We start from the raw sequence: 8,423 nt of genomic DNA, 5'->3' as shown, positions 1-8,423 counted from the left end.
GCTACACATTCAGCTATCTGTATACACACACATACATTCAGCTAACCTTACACACATACACACACACACAGATACACATTCAGCTATCTGTATATACACACACACATACATTCAGCTAACCTTACACACAGATACACATTCAGCTATCTGTGTACACACGTACACATACATTCAGCTAACCTTACACACACACAGATACACATTCAGCTATCTGTATACACACACACATACATTCAGCTAACCTTACACACACACACATAGAGATACACAATCAGCTACCCATACAGAAACACACACAGATACACACTCAGCTATCCATACAGACACATACACACCGATACATACTCAGCTATCTGCATACACACACACACAAAGATACACAGTCAGCTATCAATACAGACACATGCACAGATACACACTCAGCTATTCATACAGACACACACACATTGATACACACATACAGCTATCCACACACACACACACACACACACACACAGAGGCACATTCAGCTATCTGTACAGACACACAGATAACAGTCAGCTATCCATACAGACACACTCAGATACACACTCAATTATCCATACAGACACACGCAGACACACACTCAGCTATCTGTATATATATACACACACACACACACACACACACACACACACAGCTATCCACACACACACACACTCAGCTATCCATACAGACGCACACACAGATAACAGTCAGCTATCCATAAGACACACATAGACACACTCACTCTCCATACACACTGACACATAGATTCACACTCAGCTATCCATACAGACACACGCAGACACACTCAGCTATCTGTATATACACACACACACACACACAGAGCTATCCACACACACACACACACACACACACACACAGAGCTATCCACACACACACACACACTCAGCTATCCATACAGAAGCACACACAGATAACAGTCAGCTATCCATACAGACACACACAGATACACACTCAGCTATCGGTATACACACACACACACACACACAGATACACACTCAGCCATCAATACAGACATACACAGATACACACTCAGCTCTCTATACAGATACACACACTCAGATACACACTCAGCTATCCATACAGAGACACATACACAGGTACACAATCAGCTATCTGTACACTCACACACAGATACACACTCAGCTATCCATACACATGCACACAGATACACACTCAGCTTTCTGTACACACACACACACACACACACAGATACACACAGATACAACCTCAGCTATCCATACATTTGCACAGCTACACACTCAGCTATCCATACAGACACACACACACAAAGTTACACACTCAGCTATCAGTACATACACACACACACACACACACACAGAAAGACACTCAGCTATCCATAAACACACACACACACACATACACATACAAACACACACTCAGCTATCCCTACAGACACACACACACAGATACAAACTCAGTTATCCATACAGACACACGCGCAGATGAATATCCAGCTATTCATAAATGCACACACAGATACACTCAGCTATCCGTACTCACAAACACACAGATATACACTCAACTATCATACAGACACACACATAGCCGCACACTCAGCTATCCATACAGACACACACACAGATACACACTCAGCTATCCATACAGACACACACACACGTACACACTCAGCTATCTGTACAGATACACACACAGGAACGAACTCAGCTATCTGTACAGACATGCTTGCGATGAACACTCAGCTATGCATACACACACACACACACAGATACACACTCAGCTATCGTACAGACACACACACAGTTAAATACTCAGCTATCCATACAGACACACAAAGACAGATACACACTCAGCTGTCCATACATGAGATTTAAACTATCCTGATATTAAATGGGTAAGATCAGCCTTATGATAATGAGGGATGTGAGTTGTAGAGTTCTTACAGTTCATTGAGCAGAAATTCTCCTTCTAATGTACAGCCAACCCTGTGTGACAAGAAGCAGATCTGGATTTAGTTATCGGAAATGAAGTTGGGCAGGTGGAAGGGTGCCATTGGGAGGACGAATCAATGGTAGTTCAGTTGTATTTAGCATAGTCATAAAGACGGACAAAGATAGACCAGGAGTAAAAGTGTTAAACTGGAGAAAAATCTAAACTAATGTGTGATTTGGCAAAAGCAGATTGGAAAGAGCTGATCAAAGGTAAATCAGTGGTAGAACTTTGAGAGACATTAAAGACGAAATGGTGAACATTTACCTCCCCTCAAAGAATGCAGGCCCATCTCTCAGAGCTAGATCCCCTGGGTACCAAGAAGTATATGGAATGGGATAAGATACAATAGGAATGTTTATGTCAGATATTAAATCAATGCCTAGTACGGTGTAGGAAGCACGAAGATAAAATTAAAAAGAAAGTTAGCAAAAGAATATAGGACAAAAATATTGGCAAGTAAAGGTAAAGAAAATTAAGGAAAAGGATAGTATGGTGGCACAGTGGTTAGCACTGCTGCTTCACAGCCCCAGGGGCTGGTTCAATTCCGGCCTTGGGTGACTGTGTGGAGTTTGCATGTCTCCATGTCTGCGTGGGTTTCCTCCAGGTGCTCTGGTTTCCTCCTACAGTACAAGGATAAGCAGGTTTGGTGGATAGGCCATGCTAAATTGTCCGTTAGTGTCCCAAGATGTGGAGGTTTCACATATACGTAAAGGGCCAGAGGGTAATTAAGGAAAGGACATGGGTAATTCAAGAGGTTAAAGGGAAGCTGTGTGTGGAAGCTTAAATGAGTGCTTTGTGTCTATATTCAGAAAAGAGGAAAACAATGCAGACACTGTAGCTGAGGAGGAGGAGTGGGAAATATTGGATGATATGAACACAGCATTTTTGAAAGTGAAGTAATAACCAGGCCCGGATGCAGTGTCTCCCAGACACTGAAGGCTCTGGCTATCATTCTCCAATCATGACTAGTAGTGTGGGACTGGATAATGTTACCATTGTTTGAAAAGTGAGAAACTGATGAGCTGAGTATTTACAGGCCAATCACCCCTGCCTATGTGATGGGTAAATTATTAGCACAAGTTCTGAGGGATGGCATAAAGCAGTGTTTGGAAAGGCATAGCTTAATGAAGAGCTAAGTACTGTGGATGCTGGAAATCTACAATAAAAACAGAAAATGCTAGAAATACTCAACAGTTCTGGCCGTCTCTTTGGAGAGAGAATATTTCGAGTCTCTGATCTTTCTTCAGAATTGATGAAATTTCCTCTCATTCTCCTTTACCCAAAATTGAAAACCAATCTCTCCTAACAGCTAAGATTCTTCATTCCTGGCAACATCCTCACAAATCCTTTCTGGTCCTTGTCCAGGATAATCACACCCTTCTGATAATGCAGAGACGAGATCTGTCCACAATACTTTAGTTGTGGCCCAACTGGTATTTTATGCAGTTCTTCGCATAAGTCCCCTGCTGTTATATTCTAACCCAATAGGGTTGCACATTAAGGGCTGGATATCTTCTATTGATAATGTGGAGATGCCAGTGTTGGACTGGGGTAAACACAGTAAGGAGTCTCACAACACCAGGTTAAAGTCCAACAGGTTTATTTGGTAGCATTTGGTACCATTTATTTGGAGAACTCCCCACTCACCTGACGAACGGGCAGAGCCCCGAAAGCTATTGGCGTTTGCTACGAAATAAACCTGTTGGATTTTAACCTGGTGTTGTGAGACTTCTTACTGTATTTTCTATTGGACAGAATGTATCAAATGACATTCTTCTGAACTTAAATCTTCTGTTTTTAATACGTCTCTGGAGCAGAAACAAAACATGCTGGAAAATCTCAGCATGTCCAACAGCATCTGTGAAAAAATATTCGAGCCAATGTTTCGAGTCTGGACGACCCTTCGTCAAAGCTCCAGTATCCAGCAATTTAGCATCTGCAGTAATTTGCTTTTATCTTAAGGAAAGGAGCGTTTCTGTGTCTGGGACGTGAAGTAGAGCATATGGAATGTGTTAGAGTTGGAACCAGTTAATGAACAGTGATCACAATATCATTAGGTTTGAGGTAAGTATGGAAAATGATGAGGAAATATTGGCCATAAAAATATTCACCCACTAAGAACAAATTTCTGTCATTTAAGAAAGAATGTAGAATGTGTATCTTGGGAAAAGTGATTACAAGGTAATGGAGCAATGGAAGGCCTTCAGTGGGGAGTTCAGGTATAAATTATACATATTCCTATGGAACGTCCAAAGCTAATGTCCACAGGATGACAAAGAAAATAAAAGTAAAACTAAAACAGAAAAAGGAGGATTACAAAATACATTAGGAACAAAATTAAGACAAGGATGATCAATGCTGGAGGGAAGAGAAGTAGTTAACATTGGAGGCAAAGAAAGTATGTGCAGACACCACATATATATGGATACAAACAAATACAAAGATATGATAGATGAGAAGATCAGCAGATGACATTAACTTGAATACCAAAATATTTTATAAATTTATAAAAAGTGTAAGCGTAAAAGTTTTGCTTGGGAAAAGGTTGGACCTGTTAAAGACTCAATATGAAATTTTCATGGAAAGCCAGAAGATACGCCCAAATCAGCCTTCTCATTGAATGGTGGGCAGTACGGGCTTGACCGACTGAATGGCCTACTGCTGTCCCTTGCATCTGTCTTCACAAAGCACGTAAATAATGTGAAGGTTACATTCAAAGAGAAGGAAGGTATGGACAGGAAAATGATAGATGAAGAAGAGGTAGTAAAAGATTAGCTTTACTGAAAGCTAATAAGTCACCTGTCCAGATAAAAGATCATCCAGTTTGCTGAAAGAAGCAAAGGTGGAACTGGGACAGGCATAGGTCACAATCCACCTCAGATTGTGTTGAAAGACTGGAGGGATGCTCATTTTAAACCATTGTTGGGGGAAGGGAGAAAGAAGGAAACAAATGAAAAGACAATGCCACCCAGCCTAAAATCAATGATAGGGAAGATGTTGAAAACCAATATCAGGAGCAGAATAAACTTTCATTTGGAAAGAAAAATCAAGGAGAATCAGCACTGTTTTGCAAACGGCAAATCATGGATAATTAACTTAAGAATATAAGTGGGAGCAGGAGAAGACCATATGACCCAGGGAGCTTGTTTCACTATTCAATATGGTCATGGCTGACCTCAGCCTCCATATTGATTGATTCCCTGAGAGATCTCACTCTACTTTCCAGCTCGCTTCCCATAACCCCTCAATCTGCTACTAATTAAAACCTATCTATCTCCTCCTGAAATTTGTTTAGTGTTCTGGCATCTAATGCACTCCACAGATTCATGACCCTTTGAGTGACGTAATTCCTTCTCATTTCTGTTTAAAATCTGTCACCCCTTAACACAAAACAACGGCCTCTGGGTCTAGAAAGATTCATAATGTCTTGAGTCAAGTAATTCCTCCTCATCTCAGTCCTAAATGATTGGCCCCTTATCCTGAAACTTTATCCTCTGGTTCAAGGTTGCTGGGCCATCTCAGTACTTACCCTGTCAAGCCCTTTATAATCTTCAATGTTTCAATGAGATCACCTCTCGTTCTGCTAAACTTCAGATAATATAGATCCAATTTACTTAACCACTCATCACTGGATAATCCATTCACCCCAGGAATTAATGTAATTTCTCTTCATTGTACTGCTTCCAGTTCATGCATCATGCCCAGTGAAGACATGTCCTATTCATAACTTCAAATGTAATTTTCTGGAATTATTTTTTATTTGAAAATGAACACTAACAAGACAGTTGAAGATGGCTGCCAGTAGTCAGGTGACTTTTGCAACTTTTGCCAACAAAGGATTAACTCATGGTCTGAAAGTACCTCTGGAAAGTTCTCAAATGCACGTGGACTTCTGGCTGCAAAGGGATAATCCTTAACAACTCAATGAAAGAAGTCTAACATACAATGACTGCTAGATGTGTCAGGGCTGTGAAGGTAAACTATCAAATATGATCTTTCAGTGAGCTGATCGTAACTGGCATGTTGACAGGTTATCAATCATTCCCCCATTGTGTATCAATCACTTTGTGATTATGTGGAGGATGAAAGGCACTGAAACCTGCTATCGTATGACCAAAACTAGCTTCTGATACCAACTCCTTTATTATTTCAAGAACCAGATAGAAACTAGCCAGTCTACACTGACCACCAACTTGCAAGACATCAGTAGCAGAAAAGGCAGGAGACCCATGATGTTTGAAACCTAGAGACTGTTACATCTAAAGTGTCTCCCAGCATGATTCGTATGCCAAGCCTGTCTGTACTGAAACTTGATCACCTGGTAAGAAGAAACTATAAGTGACCGTGACCATCTAAACATCTATCTCTTCAAGGAATCCTACAATAATCCCTGATATGCAACCATAGTTACTGAAACAATCTAAATTCCCTCTTCAGAGTGAGAATGTTGCCTTTGTCAAACCTTTTTCTCCAAAAACATGCCAAACATGTGAACACTGAACCCTTCTTGTGTTTTAACTTATAAAAGTGCGCTATTCTCTTGAACTGTATCTTTTGTGTGCGTTCTATACATGAGTGATGTAACATTTAGACTTTCAGGGTGAATGTGTGAATAAGTTACCTTTTTTATTTAAACCCATGAAAGCTTTTTAGTTTATTAAAATGATCACACACACCAGGGGTTATGAAGCACAAACATCTTCTCCAAAACCATATTGGTTACAGATAGAAAGGAAAATGATGCAAAAGGGTTTCTCTCCACATGTCCTTAACTCTGGCATTGAGTCGGTAATATAGCCTTTAGGACTTAGCCTCTTAACTGTAGAGAACAGTACCTATTCCCCTAACTCTGTTGTCCCCTATTTCAAATACATTGCTTTTTAATCCTTCCACTTGAATGGTTCACTGTACCATGGTGCAATGGTTGTGTGATTACCCTTCCTACAGCCCCTGCTCTCGTCCATACAAAGTGCAAGAACCTCAAAGTTATTGGGAATTGCAGGGGTTGAGGCTCCTTTGTTTCTTCTTTCTGGATTCCCGGACCTATCTCATTCACAGTCTCTTCTCCCCAATCATGGGCCAAACCTTTGAAGCACCAAGTCTAAGATGTGTGACTGCCTCCTGCTACAACGTGTTCGGGTAAGTTACCTGCAGTGCTGCAGTGTTCAAAGCTCAGGTTCCAGCTCATCAACTTTGAGTCAAAGTTTCACCAGCTAAGGACACTTAATATGGCTCTGGTTACTGTGGCTGGCACTGGTTGACCTTAGTTCCCACGTGTTAGAGCTTACTGGAGTGTGCTGTCCTGCCATCTTTATTGTGTTTTATTTAACTCGTTTGTTTTCAAGTTCATAAATATCATACAGATGTTATTTATAGTTATATTAAGCAGTTTAGCTATTTAAGCTACAAATTTAATGCAATACATAAATATATCCAATACCCAAAATCATCACACTCAATTTACATAGAGACATAGGAAATAAAAACAGAAGGAGGCCTTTTGGCCCTTCAAGCCTGCTCTGCCATTCATTAAGACCATGGCTGATCATCAGGTTCAATACCTTCATTCCACCCCACCCTTTCATAGAATCACAGAAACCCTACAGTGCAGAAGGAGGCCATTCAGCCCATCAAGTGTGCACTGACCACAATCCCACCCAGGCCCTATTCCCATAACCCCATATATTTACCCTGTTAATCCCCTGATACTAGGATCATTTTAGCATCGCCAAGCAACATAACCCGCACATCTTTGAACGGTGGGAGGAAACAGCAGCACGCGGAGGAAACCCACATAGACATGGGGAGAATGTGCAAACACCATACAGATAGTGACCTGAGGCCGGAATTGAACATGAATACCTGGAGCGGTGGGGCAGCAGTGCTAACCACTCTGCCACTGTGCTGTCCCTCCCCCTCCCCATGTCTCTTAATCCCTTTAGCCCCAAGAGTTATATTTCATTTCTTCTTGAAATCACACAATGTTTTGATCTCAACTACTGTCTATGGTAATGAATTTCACACATTCACCACCCTCTGGGTGAAGAAATGTCTCCTCACCTCAGTTCTAAAAGGTTTACCCCTTATCCTCAAACTATGACCCTAGTTCTGGAGTCCCCCACCATCTGGAACATTTTTCCCTGTTAAGTTTCTATGAGATTCCCTCTCATGCTTCTGAACTCCAGTGAATATAATCCTCACCAAATTAGTCTTTCCTGATATGACAGACCTGCCATCCCTAAACTTTTGCTAGACTCCGTCTATAGCAAACTCATCCTTCCTCCCATAAGGACACCTCGCCAACGCAGGAATGGAAAAGACAGCCATCTCCTGTTGATCGTAACATTCTGTCCATCACTCTGTTTAACACACACACACACACACACACACAGAGTTACATCAACACACACACACACACACACACA

This window comes from Carcharhinus amblyrhynchos, chromosome 5 (assembly GCF_965287045.1).
Source record: "Carcharhinus amblyrhynchos chromosome 5, sCarAmb.v2.hapA, whole genome shotgun sequence".
In the NCBI taxonomy this organism is placed as follows: domain Eukaryota; kingdom Metazoa; phylum Chordata; class Chondrichthyes; order Carcharhiniformes; family Carcharhinidae; genus Carcharhinus; species Carcharhinus amblyrhynchos.
The sequence above is the reverse complement of the archived record's forward strand: the minus strand, read 5'-3'. Positions refer to the sequence as shown.